General features: G+C 42.6%; 1 protein-coding gene across 3 annotated transcripts in view; it reads left to right on the top strand.

Annotated features, from left to right (window-relative positions):
* ARHGAP6 (Rho GTPase activating protein 6) overlaps nt 1–27,122 on the top strand; it is a 502,257-nt gene that overhangs the window by 125,956 nt on the left and 349,179 nt on the right. The gene's annotated exons all lie outside the window — the stretch shown is intronic.

Raw genomic sequence — 27,122 nt, 5'->3', positions numbered from 1 at the left:
CACACTGGGTTCTTCCCCTTTCTTCAAATATTGCTATGGGGGTGTCTGGGTGGCTCAATGGGTTAAAGCCTCTGCCTTCGGCTCAGGTCATGACCCCAGAGTCCTGGGATCGAGCCCCACATCGGGCTCTCTGCTCCGCAGGAAGCCTGCTTCGTCCTCTCTCTCTCTGCCTACTTGTGATCTCTGTCTGTCAAATAAATAAATAAAAATCTTTAATAAAAAAATATTGGTATGTATTTCCACCTCAGACTCTTCCGTCTGCCTGGAATGCATTTCTTCCAAAAATGAATGTGGCTCACTCCTCTACTTCCTTAAATGTCTTCTTCTGAGAGAGGTACCCCTGACTGCCATGTATAAAAGCATTTCCTCGCTCTCCCTCCCATGTCACTGTATCTGGCATCAAGGGCTGAATGTTTGTGACTGCCCCCAAATTCATATGTCGAATCCCTAACCCCTCAGTGTGATGATATTTGGAGGTGGGGACTTTGCAGGAGAGTTAGGTCATGAGGTGGAGCCCTCATTGATCAGATCAGTGCCCTTATGAGAAGAGGCGTGAGCAAACCTTTCTCCCTGCCACGGGATGGGGGGCTAAGTTACAATAAGAAGGCAGTTGCACGCAAACCAGGAAAAATGCTCTCACACTGAATCCGGTCCTGGAATTCTCAGCCACCAGAATATGAGAAATAAATGTGTATTGTTTGAGCCCCCCCAGTCTACTGTATGTGCTATAGCAGCCCGAAGTGACTAAGATATCCAGCTTTATGTTGCTTTGTCACATTTACCTACGACGCATTATTTATGTTTATTCGTCACCTGCCTTTCTTCTCCCCCTCTGTCTCCACTGAATTAAACTGTATGAAAACAAAGCAGCTGCTTTGAAGATTTTTTTTTTATTTTTTTTTAATTTATGACAGAGAGAGATCACAGGCAGAGAGGCAGGCAGAGAGAGTGAGAGGGAAGCAGGCTCCCTGCCAAGCAGAGAGCCCGATGTGGGACTCGATCCCAGGACCCTGAGATCATGACCCGATCCGAAGGCAGCAGCTTAAACCACTGAGCCACCCAGGCGCCCCCAAAGCAGCTGCTTTGTTTCCTTAAAACCATTTCCCCAGAACCGAGAACCGTGCATGGTACATAGGCAAAGAGCCGTAAATACTGGTGACTGAATTTGAAATGAGTTGATGAATCATTTATGCCATCAAAGGACAGATAAATTTCTAGGTATCTTTCTAGGTTTGTCCTTTTCCTCAGCCTCCCAGCTCTATGAGGCCTTTCAGTACAGAGATCTCATCAGAAACTTTCGTTGTCCCAAAGAGAGCCCAGCAGAGACTCGTTTGCAGAATATCGTTCAGGGAAGACTTCTCAGTAGGCCATCTAAAAGGCCCAGTTGATGGGGCTTGATTGCCCTTCCCTGTGGCGCTTTTACCACATTTCCCAGTTTCCTTTCTGTGTTTTTACATGTCCTCATACTTTCTTTCATTGTTGATTTCCATGTATACAAAAAGCATTTGTCCCTCTGCTCTTAAATAAATGCGGTGGGCTCAGGCTTCATTTTGTGTTATTCAGACCCTACACCAAAGATCAACTCCCAGGACAATTTTAAGAGTCAGAGTATTTTTTCTATTTTTGATGAAACATAGTTTCTCTGTAAAAAACCCAAATTCCTAACTTTAAAAGATCGTGTAGGATGATTCTTAAAAGGGACTTCTAGCTAATTACATTTAGGCCAAGCTATTTAGATTTTGCCTTGGTTTTTAGCATCCTTAGGAGCTTCTGAATAGAACACATTGTCACAAACTCAGTGCCCTTGAAATGTCTTTCTGAAATAGTTAAGCTCATGTTGCTATTCACACGGAACTCAGTATCACGGCTTCCCTCACCCAAAGGAGCTTGGCCAGTTCCTTGGCCAATTGAAGCTGGCCTGGTACTTGCTGACACATTTTTCAAGAACTGGTTGTGCAATACATGTTGATATTCTGTGTTCTCCCTTCCCTTATTCATCCATTTGGCTCCTTCCTCCTTCCCTGACTCCCTCTCTGCCCTCCCCCTTGGCTTTTTGGAATCTATTATCTGCTTTAGTGAACTTAATGGTAAATTGCCTCAAGGGTAAAAATGCTCTGCATTTCTAATCAGAAAGGACTGTTTTCCATATTTCTTGAGCATCTCACTCTGTCATAACTCTTATTTTAAACAAGTTTCAAGCAAGTATTTTGTTTGTTCAAGATTGGATTTTCTACTCACTCGAGTCTGATTTGTCACAAATAAAGTTTAAAGAACACTTTCTCACATCCTTCCTCACAAAACATTCTCAACTAATAGTTTTCATTTTCATTGGGGGTGTTGTCTTAATCTTATAGCAAGTCAACTTCCCCCGGTTTTGATCCTGTCTTTGTTGTCCTCCCTTATGGCTCACTGTATTAGTGGGCCTGGGCTGCTGTAACGAGTAGCACACACTGGCAGGCTACAACAACTGAATGTGATTATCTATCAGTTCTGGAGGTCAGAAGTCTGAGATCCAGCCAACTCTTGGCCTCTTTTGGTTTGTAGATGCATCAACCTGTTCTCTGCCTTCATCTTTACATGGTGTTCTCCCTGGAGTGTTTCTGTCTCTGTGTCCAAATGTCCTTATTTTATAAGGCCATTACTCGTGTTGGAGTATGACCCACCCTAATGACTTCACTTTAACTTCATTACCTCTGTAAAGACCCCATCTCCAAATAAGGTCACATTCTGAGGCCCTCGCGGTAAGGATTCCAGTATATCTTTGTACAACCCAATAACATGCATCTTCTGTATATCCAGTATATCTTTGTATACTGTATACAATATATCCTTTTATATACTTTGTATACTGTATACTGTATATCCAGCATATCTTCGTACAACCCAATAACATGCATCTTCTGAACCCCGAAGCTCTGGGGTTAATGAAAGGAACCTGTTTTCTACTTTATCAAGTCTTTAATTTTTAAATTTGGATTTTTTTTATTTACTCAAGAGGAAGGAAGGACAAAGAGAGAGGGAGGGAGAAAGAGTCTTAAGCAGACTCTGCGCTAAGCACAGAGCTCAAGGCAGGGCTCTGTCTTATGACCCCGGAGATTGCGACCAGAGCTGAAACCAAGAGTTGGCACTCAACTGACTGCGCCATCCATGTGGCCCTCAAGTCTTTAAGTTTGACTCTAGATACAGTTGAACTTCACCTGATTCAGAAGAAATGCTCTAACAGATGGAATTTTCTAATTTACTTGAGAATTAATATGTAAATGACTTTGTGAGGTGTAGTCTCTGATTCTCTAGTAGAATATACAAAATTGAAATTGTATTTTTTAAATTTTTTTTTCAAAATCGAAATTTTAATGATTAACAGTCTTTCAGTTCAGTTCATAGTTTCCCATCCTGACCTCATTACCCTCCCCTAGGCCCACATTTCATTTCACAAACCCACCTGCTTGCCCCTTATAGCAAAAATCACTACCCTGATGCCTGTGAGTTTTATCTCGGGCCCTTCTTCCTTGTTCCAGTCACTCCTCCACCTCCTAAATCTTGCTTCTCTGTCCTGCTTTGGGTATTTGCATTTGTTCTCTGGATTTCACTACTCACCCTCCCCTAAAGAATTTGTCTTCTCTCTGCTCTCCTGGCTCTCCCTGACTTAAATCCAGTTGTTGCAGGGGCCCCCCCTAGCCAGCCCTTTGACGTCCGCCACCACTGTCAAGTCTAATCACCGGCATACAGGATGGGCACCCTTAGTTTCTCCACCAAGTAGGGAATTTGACGAGAGACTATATTGTCATCTCCAAGGTAAGTATTATGGTAGCCTTCTAGGTGACTTTGCCCGTGGCTCTTCTCTACCTCGTCTGATTCAACTAAGGTGCAGTTATCTGCATCACCCTTCTAATACATACTTCTGGAAATGCAGTTTGCTGCTCCACATCTCTCTGTTGCCCATTCATTGAGTGCAAATTCCTCAGCCTGACCTTTTACCTTCATAAAAGGTATGAAGAACTCTAACTAGAGTTCTCAGCCCAGCTGCACATTGAAACCACCTGGGCAGATTCACAAACCAATACCTGCATCCTACTCTCACGGGTTCTGATTTCATTGCTTTGGGGTCTGGTCTATGTGTCAGGGTTTTTTAAATCTCCCTAAGTGATTCTAATATTCGACCAAGGCTGAGAACCACCTACTGAGAGCAGTAGCTCTCCAATTTTAATGTGTATAGCAGGTGCCTTGTTCAAATACAGACTCTTATGTACGGGTCTGCAGCCAGCCAGGATTCTGCATTTCTAATAATCAGTGATGCTCCTGGCCCACACATTGAGTAACATGGTGATCAGTTGAGCTTTCTGAGGTCCAGGACCCCATTTTGCCCAATTTTGTGTCTGCAAAGTATAGTGCAGACGTTCTCAGCAAATGTTTGAAACCAAGTTCAATGTCAGCCTACCACCAACCGTCTAGCCTTTTTCTCTGCTTATCAAAGTCCCTATAAGCTTGGGCCCATCTCCTTTTGGAACCTATGCCTCACCACAACCAGAGGGCCAATATTTCATTCAGTCATTCAACTAACATTTGGTCATTATGACCAGGTACTGGGCACTCAACGGATGATAAAATGTGATTCCTGCCCTCAAGTTTACATGTTGGTGGAGGGGATTATCCTATAGGCTGGTACTTCATAGATTTCCTGTTCAAGGACCAGCTCTTCCAATCTCTTTAATTTTGTAAAATACATTATTAGGCACTTAGATGTCTCAGCAGTGTCCAATTGCTATAAAAGTTTCTAAAGTTTCAAAGAGAAGGGACTGGAGGTCAAACTCCACTAAAACTACTCCATTATCTTCCTCCAAGTGTGGCCCATGGACCAGCAGCATGCGCACCACCTGAGTGATCATTAGAGGTGCAGAACCTCAGGCCCCAACCCTGACCTGCAGAATCAGCAAGATCCCCAGGTGATTCCTATGCACATGGAAGTTGGAGAAGCAAGGGCAGTTTTCTTTCTGTAACCCCTCTGCAATTCCCCTGTTCCTTCTGCTCCCATGGGAGATGGACTCACCACAAAGGGAAGACCATCAAGAGTGCAGGCACGTTCTTTGCTTGGGAATTCAAACATCTGTGTTCACACTGCAGTGTGACCGTTGTGACATGTTCTATTGGAAAGTCACTACCTAGATGCCATCATGTAGAGCCATAAGCTATTTTTAACTTTTCTGGACAGGCCAAAGATTCTGCTGCCCAGATGACTCCAGAGAACATGAAGCTGATCCGTCTCAGATTTTCTTGTAACCCTTGCTTTTCAAAAAGTATCTTGGGTGTTTATTCTTGAGTTCAACCTTGTTTTACTAACTAAAGAAGCCCACACATTCACTATCCCACTTGTTAGGTCGTCCTTTGCCCTCTCTTCATTTACCAAAACATGTTAAGTTTCCTGGCACTGCTTTATCAGAGAGATAGAACCAGAAATTGATTCGATACGCATAACATTATATCAGATGGTCATGTCCCTCTCACATTTTTCTGGGGGTTTGAGATAAGGAACATTGGACGTGGAACTGGAAAAGAGAAGGGTGGTGGAGGTTCAAGTTTCCTCAGTTTTTGTTAGATGAGTTTAGACATTGCTGGGAAGTGATTAACAAATAAGCAGGCAGCCACCTGAGACAGTCCATGGAGACTGGAAGAGCAAGTATAAAAAAAAAATGGCCACAGGAGAACGAAGTTACTTAAGCCTAACACAATTAGTCGAAAGTGCTTTTCGAATGTGCGCCGTTATACCCTGTTTTATGACCCTCTGAACACCACCCAACACTCCTGATGGAACTTGGGAAAAAACAGATGTGAGTTTAGGCTTAAAACTTACTTAATCCTCGGGGCGCCTGGGTGGCTCAGTGGGTTAAGCCGCTGCCTTCGGCCCAGGTCATGATCTCAGGGTCCTGGGATCGAGCCCCACATCGGGCTCTCTGCTCAGCGGTGAGCCTGTTTCCCTCTCTGTCTACTTGTGATCTCTCTTTCTGGCAAATAAAAAAAAAATTAAAAAAAAAAAACTTACTCCTCGCACTTATATTTTACAGTCTTTTGAAGATTTGTATTTTAAAAAATTCTTGCTGCCGTCATGAAATTTTTCCTACTATGACAATTTAGAAGGGCTCATTGGATGGAGAAAGACATTTACATACAGTTAGTCATCCTTTATCACAGACCCAATAAGTGCCAGGCATTAGGGGTATAAACCTGAATATAAATAAGATAATGTCACTAATGTCGCAGCACAAAAAGCAAAAACAATATATAAATCAGAAGTTCCACAGGAGACAATGAAATAACCCTTAAATCATAGTTGATTTCTTAATTTTCCCAGTAGGAACAGGCTCATTTTTCATGTTTTTCTTTATTATTTTGAAGGCAGGACTTCAAAAGAAATAAAAACAGAAGGTCAGCTGCAGGGCAAATCACAGTGGCTCCGTTCTCCCATATCCAGATGGGCGTCACCTGTGTTTACCTTCCCAAACTGGGGATTCTTCCATCCCTTCAAAAAAACGTGATCCGTTATTATTTTGTTACTGGTAGGAAACATGTTGTTGATGGTAAGATAGTTTGTGAGTGAAATAAAATTAACATTTCATAGCTGCATTTCAAGGTGCTACCTCAAGCCAACATCAGCTTCTGCAGTCTTTAGAACAACTTTCTGAACCGAAGACTCTTTAATTCCTGTCGTAGGGGTGTTGAGACTAGGATTTGAGTGATAATTTTCTCCAAACCTCTAGAAATGAAGGATAGAGTCAGGGTTTCCACCTGGACCCCCACGCTTAATTTTCTAAATGTTACCTTGCACGCTGTGTCTTTTGTAATCTAGAAGTGATAATTGATAGGCCATTTTGAAAACCAAATCTGTAAAAACAAACAAAAAACCCCCAAACCCAAAAAACCCCTCCAAAGTCCAGTAAAAAGTTTCAGCTTTATGTGAAAGAATTAGCTCCTTTTGTGCAAAAATTTGAAGGAAATAAATCATATAGCTACGTGAATTATTATATTTTAAACTTAAGGGTTATTGAAATTAACAGAACTGTTATCTAATTTCATATTTCCAAATAGGAAGCACAATATCTCCTTGAAGTCAACATTGTTGCAAAGCATTATTGTTCGGAGAACTGAACATTGGTTTGCCAAATAAGATTTTTCCTGTTCCCGGGAATTATATAATAGGATCATGGGCCTTTTGTAGTTGCCAAGAGTCACTTCCTGTTTCACACAGAGCACTTTCCTCCTCTTTCATTTTATAGATGCGTAACACAGAGAAGGAAAAGCATTTGCCCCAGGTCACACAGCTTGCTTGTATCTGAGATGAGTGAAACCTGACAGGCTGTCTGATTCACCTTGGGATGGATCTCCAGCTGAACATTAAATGTGATCATGAGCTATCTACATATTTTGTTTATAGGGGGGTTTCAGAGCGACGAGATCACTTCTTCGAAGGTTTTACTTGTTTGTTGTTTGTTTGAGATAATGTTCTAATTTCTGCCAAATAGCTTCAGCCCTGTTGGAGGACTGGCATAAAATATCATTTTCTTTATTTGTTGAAATGTTTATCTTGTTACCCTTGCATAGGAACAGTCTGGGGTCAGAAAGGCCGATGGAGAATCACGGTGTTCACAACACAGAAACCATACTATTCAAATGGCCAAGACATCAGTGTACAATGAAGTTCCACCAGAGAACTGATGATACTGGCGTTGGCCCTTGCTTGAAACAAGTAAATAAGATGGACGATAGAATGAGCCCCATTCCAAACAGGGCATCCACAACTATAATGATGACTTAAAAGACACTTGTCCTTGGTTCCAGAGTTTTCTTTTTTTTTTTTTAAGATTTTATTTATTTGTTTGACAGATAGAGATCACAAGTAGGGAGAGAGGCAGGCAGAGAGAGAGAGAGAGAGAGAAAGAGAGTGAGAGAGGAGGAAGCAGGCTCCCTGCCAAGCAGAGAGCCCGATTCGGGGCTCGATCCCAGGACCCTGGGGTCATGACCTGAGCGAAAGGCAGAGGCTTTAACCCACTGAGCCACGCAGGTGCCCTGGTTCCAGAGTTTTCAATCTCAAAAGTAAATTGGTCATGAAGCCGGTTTCAAGACTCAGCTTTTAGTGTTGGTTAGAACCTTGGCCATATTCTTTTTTTTTTTTTAAGATTTTATTTATTTATTTGACAGAGAGAGATCACAAGTAGGCAGAGAGGCAGGCAGAGAGAGAGGAGGAAGCAGGCTCCCTGCCAAGCAGAGAGCCCGATGCGGGACTCGATCCTAGGACCCTGGGATCATGACCTGAGCCGAAGGCAGAGGCTTAAACCACTGAGCCACCCAGGCGCCCCTTGGCCATATTCTTAAGGCCACTCAAGTTTTGACATGGCTTAACCATTTGCCGCTTTGCCCCACATATAGTAAATCTCTGACTTCTAACTCAAGTCTTGCCAGTGGAGCTTTCCCCATATGTAGATTCAAACATTTTGTGTTCTCTTAAATAAACACTGATTAGACGTATGGGCAACCGCTGTTGACGCGGATCCTCTAGTCGTACACTCGGTTTTTAGATGGTTTCTCTTCATCTCTTACTGAGCGTCATCCCTTGCGCGGACAGTGCTCTTTTCACATGTTGTATGTTTTGTGTTTCACTTTATATGCCTCCTAATAGTCCTGAGCATCTCAAAGTCTTTAAACTGGTCTATGTACAAGGAAAGAGTTGTTGGAAGCCCTAAGGCTGAAGTTACCTTCTAAATCACTAATGATTGAATTACCCTTGATATGGTTTTAGCATGAAGGCAATTTCCTTGCAAATTGGTAATCCATCTACCAATGTATGCTGCATTGTTCTGTTTCTTAGGGACTCTTGACTTCAACTAAGATTTCAAAAATTAAGCACATTTCCGAAATTAGCACTAGAAGTCAAAACTCTCCTCGTCCCCTTTTCTCTACACACATGTAATTATTTGCAGGGTTTCTGGCCGTGCATGTAACGTACTATTTAGGAGTACACGCTTTGGAATTAGGCAATCTTGGATACAGACTCAGCTTTGTCACACTCACTTTTGACACTGGCAGGCTTCCATCCTCATGTGAGCAGCAAAGTGGGGAGGATAATATTCACCTCTTGGAGTTGGTAAGGTTTAGCAAGATAATTTGAGCAAAATACTTTTGCATCTTCTAAACTAGGGTCTCTCACATTCTGCATTCATGACATTTGGCCTGGATAAGTCTTCGTTGTGAGGGGCTGTCTTGTGGACTGTAGGGTATTGCCAGCATCCCTGGTGTCTGCCCCCTGGAAGCTCCCCTCCCTCTCTTGCGACAGCCAAGAATGTTTCAAGACTTTGTCAGATGTCCTCTTTAGAGCAAAATTGCCTCAGGATGAGAACCACGGCTCTAAAATGATATGCCCCCCTTCTTGATAAAGCAAAGTAATTGTTAAACATTCTCAGACTCCTAAGAAAAGGAACATTGAAATGCATCAAACCACTAAGGCCATTTGAACTGAGATGCTACAGAGAGCAAGTGTGTTCACAAGTGCCTAAATCTAGGAGGTCTGAGGGCCTCCCCCCGTCTTCCCTGCCCTGCTGAAGTTCCATTAGTATCCGCAGTGAATTATTATGTAAACACTGCCAACTCCATTTCTCAAGTCACTGTTTCGTCTCTCATTTGAAATCCCAGGTAGTAAAAGCTTTTCTTTTAGATTACCCCCAAATAGATGATTTTTTTCCTACCTGAAGGAGACCCTTCCCATCTCAAGTCCTAACATGTCTGTGCATTGACTCTTGGTAAATAAGGCAGTTGATCAAGAGATTAATGTGAACTAGCTGATCCTCGGGTTTGCCCTCCCGCAAGCCCAGAGGGTTTTCTAACTTCGCATGTTAGGTTCATAGACTCTTGAACCTCAAAGAAAGTCTTTCCATAGCATCCTTGACTTGCGGTCCAGGATGTGACAGATGATGCTTGTGGACAGCTGGAAGTGAGAGGGGAGGGGAGCAAACAAACCTGTTTCCGGGAAATGGAGTCAGCTCCATGCCCTTCCATCACACTTTTCTGAAGGTTGAGTCCCAGACTCACACTTGAAATTGGGCACACTGCTTGAACTAGGGGATTGAGAGTGAAGCCTGGGCACGATCTATCCATAAACCATAGAAGGTTACTTGTATCCCTCCCCTCCACTCTCCCCCATTCTCTTTCCTCTGGTTGCACTGGCATGAGGACACACTCCTAAGGAATGAGCTGATAGGAACAGGATTTGTTTGAGCCGAGCTGTCTTCTCCCTTTGGGAGAGAAAGAAAAAGTAAATTAGTGATTTGCCCAACCATTATTTACAGTTCCAAGAAACAAATACAGTTGAAATCTAATGGGGAAAAAAAAACCCAAGCAGAACTTTAGAGACAGAAGTTGTTCACAAAAAGCTCGACATTCCCATTCCAGAGTGCAGCACAGATACGCCTTCAGTTCAGGTCAACGGACATTTTGAAAACCGGACACTTACATGGGGCTTTTTATAAATAGTAATCAATTATTCGATTCTCATATCAGTCATACGTGGTTGGTATTATTACTATGATTTCTTCTTCTTCTCATTCCACTGAAACGGAAGGAAAGTGAAGGGCAGAGGTCGAAGTAATCTGCCCGAGGTCGTGAAGCTAATACACGGTGGCTCCGGGAGTCAGATTTATTGAGCAGTTACCACATGTACTAAATCCTGGGCAACAAAGGAAAAAGTCTAGAGTTTTGTGGGAGAAGCCTCGAAATTGTTAGTCCTGGGACGAAGTGGTGACGTGCTATTAAGCGTGCCTTTTTTGATTTTCTGTGATTTCACCTCTGAAGCCTTGCTGACCCCCAGAGAAATGGCCCTGCTGGGGTTAGCGACTCCTAGAGATAGTCAACCAGGGACCTGCAGACAGAGTTTTCATATGTATACTAGCCAATCTGCAGTCCCTACCCCGACTACCCATTTTTTTAATAGGGCTCTCATGTTCCAGGCCATTGTTCCCCTGCCCTAATTATCCCAGGGCACCAAAGCCAGAAACAGCCCCCTTATCCCTGAGCCTGCTGAAATTATTCACACTCCCCAATCCGAAGCCTGCTCACCTGCCTCTCCCATTTTCCCCCATGGAAACCACAATAAAAGCTCTTGCCCACGTTTTCCCCTTGCCCTCTTTGCCTCCTGACTGACCCTAAGTATTTCCCCTATATGGCCCTGCCTGGCATCGTGTGCTCCCTCCTCTTGGAACTGTCAGTCATAAGCTGCCTTTTCAGTAGCGGTTGTCTCCTGCTCTGTTGGCCCCACCATACGTGAATAATAATAAAATTGACGTTTGAAAACAGTTGTGTGCTCACGTTGCTCCATATGGGCACTGAGGAGAGGAGCACAGCTGGACGCTGTTCGCAGACCACTCACAGCTACGCCATACTGTGCCACCGTATGTAGTTCCCCTGCCCTGGCTAGTCCCCGGCAGCTGTTCGATTCCCCCACAGGCCTGGATTGTGCAAGTGGAACAGATGACTGCATACTGTTCATAAACTGCAGCCCGCGCGAGCATCACTTTGCTTTAGCAGGACCACTTAGGAACTGCTTCCATCACCGCACGCCTGCTTTGTCCCTTCCTTAATTAAAGGAGCAGTGTGCCTCATTTAAAGCAACAGTCTTTTATAGAATTTTCTACATATACACTCAGGGCCGTGTTGGTGTCGGTTAGCCATTTCCAATGATGAAAGCCACTGGCGGCTGCCGAGTGGGTGCCAGTCACCTTTGGAGGCCTCCCTGTGGGGCCTAAGGCCCTCTCAACTTGGCCTGGACATTTGGCCGAGGAAAGACTGTTACATGTCAGGTGGGTAATCTAGCCTTTGGAACCTCACTCCTCCCCCAAAAGGTGACCATTTACCATGATCGTTGAGAAAGAAGATTCTAAAACTGGGAGAAAGAATAGGAGGAAACATGAGGTCTCTTGTAGCAGAGGGTCCCTTAAAGCTACAGTATTGATCCTCATGGAGGTTTTTCTAATTTAATTCCTCTAAATATTGCACTTGTTGATTTTTTTTTTTTTTTTTTGCCCCTAGCTAGCCGATAAGCTCAGATCTAACTGGTCTACCCTAGGTAGTTATCTCCCTTAAGCTTAGTGGCTTTCATCCTACATAGGTTTACAAGAACTGCTTATAGACTTAGAGACTCTGGGGGCTCAGTGGAACAGAGTGTGGGGATGCATGAAGATACATGGGTACTGTGACTGCAGGTCTGTGTTTTTCTCCAGACTGAGGATACAGTCGCATTCCTTTTCGTATTCTCAGCACCCAAAAGTGGACAGTGATTGGGCCCCCCGCTAACATGTATTGGATGAGGGTATTTCCTGATGTTAGATCACTTAAGCTAGTTCCGAAGTGGGAGTTGTGGTCTGAATCTCTGGGAAACATTTCCTGAGAGGATGAAAGAAAGTGTTAACTCCCAAAGGTCAGGGTCTGTGTCCATGTGGATGACTAAAGGGTCATCTGTTCATCAGGGCAGGCAGCTCAGCACAGAGAGAAATGAACTTTCTTGGAACCGATGGAATAATTTTAAGTAGATTTCATGGTAATGAAACAAAGGTCTGGTGTGGGTCCTACCAGGAAAGTATAGAGTCATTTTCCCAATTCTACTAAATTTGCTATGATGAGTAAGTTAGTTTTCTTAGTAACCAATTTATTGCACAGTTGAGTGGTGAATTGGTGGACCTCTCTCAGTGGTTCTCTACTGAGGATGGCTTTGTGATTTCAGGAGACATTTTTGGCTGTCAAAACTCAGAAAGTGGTACTGGCGTCTGGAGGGTGGAGGTCAGGGTTACTACTGAATACCCACAATGCATAGGATGCCCCCCCAACAGAGAGTTGCCTGGCTTCAAACGGAAGTAGTGCCAAGTTGGAGAAATCATGATCTTTATTTACACAGAACAACTGGATTAGTTTTTAGGAATCTAAGCTAAAAATCAAGTGTCCAGAATGTTAAGAAATGGAGAAAATGGGGTGCCTGGGTGGCTCAGTGGGTTAAATGTTGCCTTCGACTCAGGTCATGATCTCAGGGTCCTGGGATCGAGCCCCGCATCGGGCTCTCTGCTCAGCGGGGAGCCTGCTTCCCCCTCTTCCTCTGCCACTCCCCCTGCTTGTGCTCTCTCTCTCTGCCAAATAAATAAAATCTTTGGGAAAAAAAAGAAATGGAGAAAATGATTGTTTAAAAATGAATTACTTTAGGGGGGCCTGGGTGGCTCAGTGGGTTAAAGCCTCTGCCTTCGGCTCAGGTCATGATCCCAGGGTCCTGGGATCGAGCCCGCATTGGGCTCTCTGCTCAGCAGTAAGCCTGCTTCCCTTCCTCTCTCTCTCTGCCTGCCTCTCTGCCTACTTGTGATCTCTGTCTGTCAAATAAATAAATAAAATCTTTAAAAAAATGAATTACTTTAATGTTTTAAAAATGAGAAACATTTTCTGAAAAGTCAACTGCTTTCTGTTTACTGATATCTAATATTGAGACCATGCATAGCTCTCTCTGTGGGAAATTCTGTCATTCATTATTATTGTACACATCCTGGGAGTTAATTCTTTATCAAATACAGAAAAAAAGTTACAAAAATTTTGAGTTCTGAAATCTTCATGAAGAAAAAAGTCATTCTGGGTCTCTTCTCTGAGCAGTTGATATTTTGGGAGGTACAGCTTGTGTTCTTCTCCTAGAGATACATTTTATTGGGAAGTGCTCAACCATGAAGGGCTAGGAAAAAAAGTAAAGAAAAATCTAATTCAAGATCTCAGGGTCCCTTTTGTTACCAGATTTGATTGGGCTTGGTCCCTTTAAACAGGAAACCGTGATCTTCTGATATTTCCAGATGTCTCAGATTGGAGGAAATTTAGAACAACGGATTCTTTTTCTCAAATGATCTTCGAGACCAGTGAGCCAGTTTACTGTACATGTTCAATATTAAAAATATCAAAGGTCACTCTTATGCTATAGTTATTTTTTCTCTCTTCCTCTCATTTGTATATGCTTTGGACCTTGGAGAAGCTATAAGAAAGAATTATCTTACCTCAAACTTCCAGAATGTGGAGGTCTGGCTACAATGGGGCCAGAACATCCTTAAGAATGACCACCAGGAGGATTTCTGGAAAATGAAGGAATTCCCGCAGAGCCAAGAGAAGCCGAAGTATACACTTCTGCTGTACCATTTGATGATGGGTGACAGCAAGGTGGCCTAGACCCTTGCCCAGGAGACCTTCATGGCCACTGCCCCCAGCTCCACTGCAGTCTTGTCAGCTATGTCCGGCAGATCGTGGCACCCAAGGGCAGTTAGAGGCTCCTGGGCCTGACCTCTGCCCCTTCAGACTTTGCAGGTTTTCAGAATACTGTTCCCAAATTCCGGGTGTCCAATCAAATTCCTGAAGTTTACACACCTTCGGGAAAATCTCTTCTCTGGGTTTGGTATCTCTGACTCTTGGGCCTCTGTTCTGGAGGCAGCTTCTCTGGACCAGTGAGTCCAGAGACCAGAGAACCTTCCACAGCTCTCTCAGTGCAGGCTGCTGGCTTTGGTGAGGGCAGGAAGTCTTTTTCCCTCCTCCCCACTCTCCGGGAAGGACAGACACGATTTTCATGTTTCTTTTCTTTTCTGATTCTTTTTTTTTTTTTAAGATTTATTTACTTATGAGAGGGAGAGAGCGAGAGAGAGCAGGTGAGGTGGGAGAGGGGCAGAGGGAGAGGAGAGAGAGAATCCTAAGCAGACTCCCCACTGAGCATGGAACCCGATGTGAGGCTTGATCCCATGACCCATGTGATATGACGTGAGCCAAGACCAGGTGTCAGACGCTTAACTGACTGAGCCAGCCAGGCACCCCTCTTTTCTGATTATTGAAGTATTATGCAAAGAATCTGGTAATTCTTTTTTCAGGTTTAATCTTTATTTTAATAAACATTTTTAAGTGAAAAGTTAAAAAAAAAAAGGAAAATTATCTGTACCTTTTAGAAATAATGAGCATATATTTACAAGGGGAAATCCCCTCTTCTGTCCCAAAGGAAAATAGAATATTAATATCCAGGGGCACCTGGGTGGCTCAGTGGGTTGGGCCTCTGCCTTCGGCTCAGGTCATGATCTCAGGGTCCTGGGATCGAGCCCTGCATCGGGCTCTCTGCTCAGCGGGGTGCCTGCTCTCCCTGTTGCCTGCCTCTCTGTCTACTTGTGATCTCTGTCAAATAAGTAAAATCTTAAAAAAATTAATATCCATATCTTTAAAGTGAGTTCTTTAGTCCTATGTTTCTCAAAGTATGGTCTGAGGAACCTTTGTGGTCTTAGGAGTTCCTTGAGGTTAAAATTATTTTCATAGTAAGCTGAAAACATGATGTGCGTGTTTTCACTCTCACAGCCTCAGGAATGTCTAATAGAATTTTTCCTGAGAGCACATGGTATATGATGGTATCATCCTGCTGATAGCTAATGAAATGCATGCTTATGTTCTACAACTTTTTCAGTTTTCATTACTAATTTGATAAGCAGCAATACATAAAGACCACATAAGTGCAAGCATTTGGAGTCCTCAGTGATTTGTGAGAGTTTAAAGTGGTCCTAGGGCCAGAAAGTTACGAGAGCCACTGTTTTAGTGAATAATGGAGAACATTAATCAGGCTAAACAAAAATTCAGGACTCAGAATACTTCAAATACCGTGGCTAAGGCCTGGGTCAGCACCATCTCTGATTGCTTTGTAGCTGTCAGGGAAGCGAAAGACATTTGGATTCTGTGCAGTGCTTAAAACAACCAGAAGCAGTTGTCTCTGAGTTCTTGCTTCAAATTCAAAGTCTAATCCAGAGTTTCAAAATCGCAGTGCCGTTGACATTTTGGGCAGGTTCATTCTTTGCTGTGGGGACTGACCTGGTCATTGTAGGATGTTTTAATAGCATCGCTGGTCTCTGCCCATTTGATATCAGTAACAACCTTCAGTGTGATAATTAAAAATGTTTTGAGACATTTCCAAATGTCTGCTGAGTGACAAATCACCATAGTTGAGGAGGACTGTCTCTTAAGTCAGTTCTCTGTTGCTACAGGACATTTCTGCTTCTATCCCACTGTCCAGAATGTGGTCACATGGCTATTCCTAACTATAAAGGAGGATGGGTAACATAATATTTGTTCCAGCTGGACATATGCCAGCTAAAATTGGCTTCTTTATTACTGTGGCAGTAGAGGAGAACAAGTCCTGGGGAAGCCCCAAGTCTCCATCATGTATGAAAAGAAAAGTCATGCCTGAAACATTCGTGATTGCAATGACACATTCTGCCAACTTGAGACAAAAACAAGTCATTGTATTTTACTGATGTATTTAGGTCTAGAAATTTGGAGGCCGTTCTATTGAAAAGCTTCTAACTGGCCATTTTCTTTTATGTAAAAATCCTATTATCTGGGAGAGTTCAAACATACCATTTATCCTTGATAGTTATGGCACAGGCGAAATTCAGCTACCAGAAGGAAATATGAAAATAATTATATGGGCTCTTTGCTTTCTCCCAGTTACGTTGCAGTCCAGAAATTTTTTATGTGTGCAGATTTTCATACTGTAAAGCTAAATTATTTTTCAACTTTCATTAAGACTTCATCATCTCTCTCAATGGTTATTGTTCACAGGCAACACAATATTTATCTCCTAATGAAAATTAGTGTGATTTGGGTGGGGTTCTCTAAGAAGTAGGATCTGATTCTAGGATTCAGGTTCAAGGGTGGGGGGAACTGAGGAATACCAGTAGAGAAGTAGAAAAGAAGTGGGTGAGACCGAGAAGGAAGGAATCCAATAACGAGAGGATTATCAAACAAATTTCCACCTTAACCACTGGGCCACAGTCCCATTAGGAGAAAGCAGTGTAGACCCTGCCTCAGAGCTATCCTACCCAAGGGCAAGGCCGTGGGGATATTTATCCTCCAACAGGCTTGAGGCTACATCCTGGAGCATGAGCTCCCCAGCACCGTCTGGCCTGTGTCACGTTTTCGGGCCGGGAGAAAATCTTAGGCCCAGAGCTGCACACATGTGTAGGAGGATGCCATTGTTGTGCACTGGAACAGTGAATGCTCAGAGGATGTGAGGGACCACCGGCTGCCATCTGCTTCCGCCTGTAAGCTGGTAAGTTGGCTCTGCTCACTCCGCAGGCTCTGGCCAGCCAGCCTTGGTGTATATGTTCTGTTGTGAGGTGACTGACATTGACTAAGCAAAGGAAAAGCAGCTGAAGCACGACCTCGAAAGCCTTACATAATGAATAAGTATGCACATTTCACCGACTTGACGCTCAGGAAGACACAGACTTTAACACATGTGCCAAGCCAGTCTGCAAGAGCCCTGGGGATATAGCGTTCAATTCCAGCCCAGAGGAGAATGCAGAGTGACAATGGGAAATTGAATGTTTTGCTCTTGTTTGACTGGAACATATCAGACTCATCCTCTCTAGGATGTTAATCAGGGACATCTTTGCGCCATACTTACTGTCAGATGTAAGCCAGGCCTCTGTTAATGAGTGTCTGGAATGCAGCCCTAGGATCAGTGTCTGTTTCAACACAGATGGGCATGCAAATGAGAGGAGGTGGGTGGTTGTGCAATGACGAAAAACAATATGGTGACCTAAAGAAGGGCAGATGCCCTCAAAGCTTCTTTTTTTAGAGTACATCAAAGCTGTGGACCAGTGCGGAGAAAAGGCCCAAGGTGGGCCTTTGTGGCCTGGTTTCAGCAGGAATGCTTATGATTTTGAACATAAGTAAACCAAAGGGCCTCATATAAGGATCCAGAGCTTATCCGCAGATGCCGGTTGAGCCCACATCGTTTGCAGAACACTGCATTACACCTGCCGACCCATTCCATACAAGAGTGATGGAATTTGCTCAAGGAGATGGTATAGCTCGAGTCTACATGTGAGCAGGAACGATTCTAGAAAGCGAGTGTTGGTCACTGAGCCAAGGGTCATGATGAAGGAGGCATCAAGACTTCTCTGGGCCGTGGGGGAGGGGAGCGCATCAGAGGTACACCAGAAGGAGAATATCATAATTCAATTTGTGTTTTAGACCAAGGAGGGTAGCAGTGGTCAGACAATGAAGAGGCTAGAAGGGCCACTTGTTCATAATTTTGTGTCTGTCACCCTTTCTTGCAGTAAAAAAGGAGCCACGTGGGGCACCTGGCTGGTTCAGTCGGTGGAGCAGAGGACTCTTGATCTCGGGGTTGTGAGTTCGAACCCCATGCTGGGTGTAGAGATCACTTAAAAATAATAAAATCTTTTTTTTTTAAAGATTTTATTTATTTATTTGACAGCGAGAGAGAGAGAGATCACACATAGGCAGAGAGGCAGGCAGAGAGAGAGAGAGAGGGAAGCAGGCTCCCTGCCGAGCAGAGAGCCCGATGTGGGACTCGATCCCAGGACCCTGAGATCATGACCTGAGCCGAAGGCAGCGGCTTAACCCACTGAGCCACCCAGGCGCCCAATAAAATCTTTTTTGAAAAAGCAGCCATGTGATACTTCCAGAATATCTCTAATATGTGGTTAAAAATATAAAACTAAGTTTGAGGGGGTGAAGGGGAAAAAAGGTGAAGAAACTAAGAGGCCGTCAGTATGCAGAACTGCACGCTGTGAGATCCTGTACCTGTATGGTCCAGCATGGTAGCCTCTAGCCACATGTAGCTATCGGGCACTTGGAAAGGGGTGAGTCCAAATGGAGAAGCGTTATAAGGCTCAAGTGGGCACGCTGGATTTCAAATACTAACATGGAAAAAATTATAAAATATGCAATTGATGATTTTTATGTAGGTTAACATGATAATACCTTGGCTATATTGAATATAGTTTAAAAATTAATTTCATTTCTTTTTCTTTTTAATATGGCTACTAGAAAATTTTAGATTACATGGTGGCCCTCACTCATGGGTTACATTACACTTCTGTTGGATAGGGCTGTTCTGTACCGCGTCTCACACAAGTGCCTCTCAACTGGGAGTGATTCCTGTCCTCCAGGAGACATGTGGCAACGTCTGGAAACATTTTTGGTTGTCCCAGCTGGAGGGGAGAGGGTGTTGCTGACATCTGGTGGGTAGAGGCTAGGGATGCTACTAAACATCCTACAATACCCAGGACAGCACCCGCCCCCCAACAAAGAATTCTCCAACTCTGAATGTCCGTAGCACTGAATTTGAGTGACCCTAGTTTAGATGATGCAAAACTGTTTTGCTCCTATTATCTCACTAACTCCCAACAACTCCAAGACGTACTAGACAGCCCCCTACAACAAAGAATGATCCGATCCTAAATGTCATTAGCACCAAGGCTGAGAAATCCTGCCCTATACCATCACTACAGGAGTGCTGGGAGACCTAACAGTGGACTACAGTATCAACAGACCCGTGAGGGCACGAAGGGTTTTCTCCAGAGCGGAGGCAGTGGGATCCATCATAACTTCCTTTGCCGCTTATTTGTGAGTTGCCAGGCAGTACAGCACGCACTTCTGTTGATGTTACTTAACCCCCATGAGAGCACGAGTGAGGTGGGCAGTATCTCCGTTTTACTGGTCAAATTCCCTGCGGTTCGTAGGGTTCAAGGAACTTGGCTGAGCTGTTGCGTTCAGACAGTGGGGAGGTAGACTTGAATCACAGCCATTTCACTCTAGTGCGGGAGCTTTATCCACCCCAGAGACAAGGTCTCAACTGCTTCAAGTTCAGGTCTTCAGATTCCATTTCTTTCTTCCCATGAAAAGGGCCACTACCCTGGTCTGGGCCACCTAACTGGTTTCTGCTGTTGACCACTTCAGTCCCCCAGTTCTTTTCTCTGCATCACAGTGATCTTTCCAGAAACCCCAGACCTTTCAATATTACTTTAGTTATACTTAAGATACACTCCACACTCTTTGTCATGGCTTAGAAACTGTGATTTGGATTCAATAAATTTTTCTTAAGGATGCACAATATATTTTGGGTTAAGTGGTAAGAATCAAAATATAACTGCACGATGTTACGTTAGTGACTCTCAGTAATAGAAATGTAGCTTGAGGACAGAGCTGGTGATGTGTGTCTCCTCTGTGAACAAAGATTTGGAGGCAGTATTTTGCTCATGTATAGTGGGACCCATGACCATTTGGGTAAAAAACACGCTTAGAAAATTTAAATAACTACCAAACCAGAACAAGTTTATTGGAGTGAGATGACTACTTTGGGAGTTAGGTAGGATGATTTATGTTTTACTTTAAACATTTTTTTTACTTATTTTTGTTGTTGTTGTTAAGAGAGGAGGGTGGGGAGGGGCAGAGCGAGAGAGAGTCTTAAGCAGGCTCCACGCTCAGCACAGAGCCTTAAGTGGCTCACAGTCCCACAGCCCTGAGATTGTGACCTGGGCCATAATCAAATCAAGGGTCAGTCACTTAACCAACTGAAGCACCCAGGGGGCCCAGATATTTTTTACTTTATTTTCTTTTATAAATTTTTGTTTATTTCAGAGAGAAAGAGACAGAGATAGCAAGAGAGAGCATGAGCGGGGAGGAGAGGGAGAAGCAGGCGAAGCAGGCTCCCGGTTGAACTTGGAGCCCCCTCCCAGGACCCTGGGATCCTGAGCCTAAGGTAGACGCTTAACTGCTTAACCTACTGAGCCACCAAGGAGCCCCATATTCTTTACTTTAAATCAGCAAATTTGTTTTACTTTAAATCTACAAATGAACGGTACTTTTGGGGGAGAGGCTCTGATTTATATCTTTTCTCTGTATCTCCAGCAATACAGTAGGCTTTGCTAAATAGCCACTCTCAGTTAAATAGAACGCCTAAGGACAATCCTGAAATAGGTTAGTTTTGAAAGTATAAAGGCTCCTAAGTGCCACCTAGTGGTAACGAGATGATCCCTCACACAATATATTTAAAACTGTCTTAGTGTAAATTTGTTCTCTTTATCCTGGCAACCCCAGCATGACTTAAGCCCTATGAATATACAGCACAAAAATAGTGTCCCCTTAAGAATATGCATTCTTACACTTTCCTCGTTCAGTTCACCTGAATTAGCATCACTCATCTGTGTGCCCCTACCCCTCGCCTTAGGCATCAAAAAAGAATTTTTTTGTTTTACCCATGTTCTTCTTAATGCTTCTATACGCATTGAGTTTAAAAGCCAAAAGTCTTAAAGTGGAAATGTTCAGGAACGTGTTCATGTTATTATAATACCAAAGGAACATGGCTAAGAAATGACATCAACTAATAAAGAATGAATGGGTGGGGAAAGTGTGTTTTTAAAGAAACAGCACGTGCTTGCCCGATGCTTCTGTGATCCTCACTCACTTCTGCACACTGGCTCAGGGCAGGTCGTTGCTTTCGTAGGGTCTGAGAGGGGCAGGGCTTCTCAGAGGTAGATGTGTATACAATCCCTTGGGGGATCTTACCAGCACTTGGAGGGGGCCTGCATTGCTTCGTCTTTAATATTGGTGTTGCTGGTGCTTCTGGTTGGGGAACCCCACTTTGAGTAGTGAGAGTACTGCGCTAATAAGGGCAGGACCTGGTGGTTTGTTTGTTTGTTTTCCCATCTCCACAACCTTACATGATTTTGGCTTTAATGGCTAGGACCACAGACAGCTGTCAGGATTTTGGACAAAGTGGGGATGAAAAGGGAGTGGGAATTGAAACTCAAAGCCTGGGATAGCTATCATTGTGCTTTTTGCCAGAGAAAAATCAGTCCCTTGTTTAAACCTTCTTCATGCTGCCTTGTAGAGTTTTAAGAACCCAGCCCAACTTAATGCCACTGAAACAGTCAGACAGAAATAATGAGATGCTTTGCTTTTTCCTGGTGTTGTTAGTCTGGGACATTTGGAAATAAAAATTACTTTGTATTGTACTGTTAGCATCCTGTGAAATGAGCGTTTTAAATACTTTTCTTATTTTCACATTTCATTGGTTACCATGATCTGTAATAGATCTTTTCCAAGAATTCTATGATCCTGTGTATTAATTATACTTCAATGAAAAAGTAGGAAAAAATGAATTTTACTCTATCCTTGTCATTTTCTTGTTTCTATAATAATTGACTTGGTCTTTGGGGAGATACTTAGGATATTTTTAGTTTAAGTAGAGGCATTTTCAGAAGTGCCAAAGAACCCAATAAATTGTCAAAATCCTAACAATATCCAGAGTTTGTCATCTATTTTTGGAGAATGGTTTTCTCTTGATGTTCATAAGTGTCTTTACCAATACCTAATAATATTGATGGAAATTAAAAATCATTTCTAGTCAAAAGCTGTAATACCAAAGTCATACTCTGGGCACATGAATAAAGACACACCTGATTGTACTGGATACGACTTTTATACGCATATGAGGTCTTTGTACGTTGTAGACTTGTAACTGAAAGAAAAAATTAATATAAGATTTCTTCCATTTAAAAATAGAGTGAAACAAAAACATAAGACATTTTATATATTCAAATAATTTTGGATTATAACAAATTTTAAAGCAACAAATGGCAAACAAATGGGAATTAGCTGTCTGATGCAGTTTAGATTTAAAATTAAATGTTATGGCACACAAAAGGAACTCCTTTCAGTAGCTGTACTTAGCAGACATGAATGAAAAGTATATCCAGGAAAGAAAGGAAGCCGAGTGACAGGAATGGTGTGGGGTTCAGGTAGGAGGGGTATCCTAGACCAACTAGAGAATGCTCCTTTTTATTTCATGTTATTTTTCATGTTGCCAGGAGAGGGCAGCCAGTCCCCAGACTGGAAACAAGTGAACAAATGAAATTTTTCAAGTTTGCCCGTAACATTTTCAGAAAGTATTGTGGTACGCAGAGATTTTTTAAAAGCTTACCCCTACAGCCCATTCTGTTGACCGTAATTGGAAGTTTGATGCGCATGGAGGGCACTAAACCAGGAGTCTTACAAACAGATCTGAATTTGGAATGCCTTTGCCTAGATCTTAACAATTCCGTGCCTGCAAACAAGTTCATGAACATCCTAGAAGACTTTCCATCTGTGAAACGGATGTGATAATACCAAACCTGCCTCCTCAAAGAGTGGCATTTTACGAGGTCATGTTTGTGAAAGCCCTGTCATTCGTTCGTTCACTCATCTGTTCAGTTGCTCAGTTACACATTTGAGCCTTAATATGTTGCGATGCTGGATGCCGAAATACAAAGATGTGGATCTCATGGACTTTGCCTTCAAAGGTGCGTGACTGCGGGGATAGAAACAGGATGCTGCTGCCATGACAGCCCTGCACGCAAAGTGGAAGGCCAAGGGCGCTTGCTGGGGGCCGCTCTCTCCTTCAGAAGCCTGTCATGTTGTCCTTGTCTCCCGATGCTCTACTCTTTGCTCACTCTGTTTTAGCACACAGGTCTCCCAGCCCTCCTTCGGACTGACTCACGTTCCCTACTTCTTTTTTTTTTTTTTTTCACGTTCCCTACTTCTTTGGGAATTTGTGTTTGCTATTCCTTGCCTGGAGGGCTCCTCCCCTAGTTACCTACGGGGCTCCCTCTGAGGGATTGTTTTTAAGTCTTGTTCATGTTCACGGTCCTTGGAGAGGCAGCTCAAGCGCATTCTTGAAAGCCCCGGTTTGGTTACTCTTTATTTCGGTGTCCCTCAGTCTGGGAATTGAGACCTCCCTCCCTAAGGCATCCGTTGTATGTACTGCATCAAATTCTCTCCTCTGGATCTAAATTGGTCATCACAATGCATCATCTTTGGGGAAATTGAGAAAATAGCCTCTCAAACCCCTTTCTGTGTTCTGTTCAGGAAAGCAAGTTGAGTCTGTTCTTTAGCTTCTTCATAAAACTTACCACTTCCCAGATACTATATTATAAATACCTTTGCTAATTTGTTTTTCCCTCTTTTTTCCTCACTAAAACACAAGCTCCAAGAAGATAGGAGCTATGGCTTGTTCATTGTACCTCCGGCATCTCGAATGGTGCCTGGCAATATGCCCTCGATGGGTGGATGGCTGGGTGATGAACGAATGAATGAAATGTGGAGAAGGCACTTGAGAGAGAACGCTTGATCTGGATATTATAAGCTATGCAGGATTTTACTTGGCAGGCGGGAGTGGGAAAGCTATTCCAAGTAGTCAAATAGCATGGTTTAATGAAACAGGCTTGTAAATTTGAGAGTGCCATATCCAGGTAAAGTGGTGGCTTTCCGAAGGAGTAAATCCATATGCTTTTTAGCTTTTCTCGGGTTTATTTTCCTTCTTTGAGGAATATTATAGACTGGATACATATTGTATTATTCACAGTACATTTTTAAAACAAAAATAAATTGTATTTGCTGGGCAGACACTTCCATCTGTTTACAGTCTTAGGTGCTCAGGAAAATATAGGTTTTAACACTGGCCTAAATACTATATATAATCAGAAATTTAACCTACCAGGGAGAATACTGTTGGATAAAATATCAAATCTAACACATTACTTTGGCTTATCACAGTTATTCTTCTCTCATTAATAAAAGAACCAAATGTCAACTCATTGATTCAAACAATAATATTCTTGTAGTGGGAGAGAGTGTCTTTTCAGTCATGAAATGTATATGCAATCACCATTAGATCGGTGCTACTCAGAGTATGGTCCCTGGACCAGGGCTTGTCCTTGGACAGTCCTTTCAAGTCTGTCTGCAGTGAGATAAATCAAGAGAAAGTACACATCTAGAAACTTTCATAGAAATTTAACAGTATAGGGGCGCCTGGGTGGCTCAGTGGGTTAAAGCCTCTGCCTTTCGCTCAGGTCATGATCCCAGAGTCCTGGGATCGAGCCCCGCATCGGGCTCTCTGCTTGGCAGGGAGCCTGCTTCCTCCTCTCTCTCTCTCTCTCTCTCTCTGCCTGCCTCTCTCCCTACTTGTGATCTCTATCTGTCAAATAAATAAATAAAATCTTTAAAAAAAAAGAAATTTAACAGTATAATTTTATATCTATTGAATCTAATTTTAAAAATTAGGTTTGTGTACATGACATGATACTATTTACAGAGAATCCTGAAGATCCTGCCGAAAAACTACTAGAACTGATAAATGAATTCAGTAAAGTCACTGGATACAAAATCGATATACAGAAATCTGTTGCAATTCTATATGCTAATAATAAAGTAGCAGAAAGAAAAATTAAGGAAACAATCCCATTTATAATTGCACCAAAAAGAATAAAATACCAAGGGATTAACTTAACCAAGGAAGTAAAACACCTGTACTCCAAAAACTATAAAACACTGATGAAAGAAATTAGAGACAACACAAGTAAATGGAAAGATATTCTGTACTCATGGATCAGAAGAACCAATATTGGTAAAAAAAAAAAAAAAAGTTCACACTGCCCAATGAAATCTACAGATTTAATTAATGCAGTCCCTCTCAAAATAACAATAGCATTTTTTTTGCAGAATTAGAACAAATAATCCTGTAATTTGTATGGAACCACAAAAGACAATGAATAGCCAAAGCAGTCTTGAAAAAGAAGAACAAAGCTGGAGGCATCATAATCCCAGGTTTCGAGATATGTTAGAAAGCTATAATAATCAAAACTGTATGGTACTGGCACAAATATAGACACATAGATCAATGGAATAGAATAGAGAGCCCAGAAATAAACCCAATGCTTATATGGTCAACTGATCTACGAACAAGGAGGTAAGAATACACAATGGGGAAAAGACAATCATCTCTTCAACAAACGGTGTTGGGAAAACTGGATAGCTACATGCAAAAGAATGAAACTAGACCACTTTCTTGCACCATCCACAAAGATAAACCCCAAATGCACTAAAGATCCACACGTGAGACCAGAGATCATACAACTATTAGAAGAAAACATATACAGTAATTTCTTTGATGTTAGCTGTAGAAACATTTTTCTAGATATGTCTCCTCAGGCAAGGGTAATAAAAGTAAAAATAAACAACTGGGACTATAACAAAATGAAAAGCTTTTGCACAGCAAAAGAACCATCAAAAAAACAATAAGGACATCTACTGAATGGGAGAAGATGTTTGCAAATGCTATATCTAACAAAGGGTCTGTATCCAAAACTTTTAAAGAACTTACACAACTCCACACCAGAAAAGCAACCTGATTAAAATAGGGCAGAGGACCCGAATAGACACTTTTTCAAAGGAGACATACAGATGGCAAGCAGACACAAGAACAGTTGCTCAACATCACTCATCATTAGGGAAATGCAAACGAAAACCACAATGAGCTATCACCTTACACCTGTCAGAATGGCTAGACTCAAAAAGACAGGAAATAACAAGTGTTGGCGAAGATATGGTGAAAAAGGAACACTCATGCACTGTTAGTGGGAATGTAAATTGGTACAACCACCCTGGAAAATAGTCTGGAGGTTCCACAAAAAAATTGAAGATAGAATTACCATATGATCCAGTAATTTCACTACTGAGTATTTAGCCAAAGAAAATGAAAAACCTGATTCAAAAAGATATATGCAAAAAGGTGGAATGCACCTACATTTGTTGCAGCATTATTTACAATAGCCAAGATATGGATGCAGCCTAAGTGTCCATCGATAGATGACTATAAAGAAGAGGTGGTGTATGTATAGAATGGAATATTACTCAGCCACAAAAAGAAGGGGATCTTGCCATTTGCAACATGGGTGGACTTAGAGGGTATAATGCGAAGTGAAGTAAGTCGGGTGGAGAAAGATACCATGTGATTTCACGTGTATATAGAATTGAAGAAAACAAACAAATGGACAAAGAAAAAAAGAGACCAAAAAACACAGACTTTAAAAAAATGATTTATTTATTTATTTATTTATTTGACAGACGGTGAGAGAGGGAACATAAGTAGGGGGAATGGGAGAGGGAGAAGCAGTCTTCCTGCCGAGCCCGATGTGGGGCTCAATCCCAGGACCCTGGGATCATGACCTGAGCTGAAGGCAGATGCTTCACAACTGAGCCACACAGGCACTCCCCCCGCAAAACCCAGACTCTTAAATACAGAAAACAAACTGGTCGCCAGAGAGGAGGTGGGTGGGGTTGGGGTGGAGGAAGTAGATAAAGCGGATTAAGAGTACAGCCATCATGATGAGCATTGAGTTTTGTATAGGGTCAAACCAGTGAATCATTATACTGTGCACCTGAAACTAACGTAACACTGTATGTTAATTATATTTTAATTA

This window comes from Meles meles, chromosome X (genome assembly GCF_922984935.1).
Source record: "Meles meles chromosome X, mMelMel3.1 paternal haplotype, whole genome shotgun sequence".
In the NCBI taxonomy this organism is placed as follows: domain Eukaryota; kingdom Metazoa; phylum Chordata; class Mammalia; order Carnivora; family Mustelidae; genus Meles; species Meles meles.
This window is presented reverse-complemented; position numbering and strand designations above follow the sequence as displayed.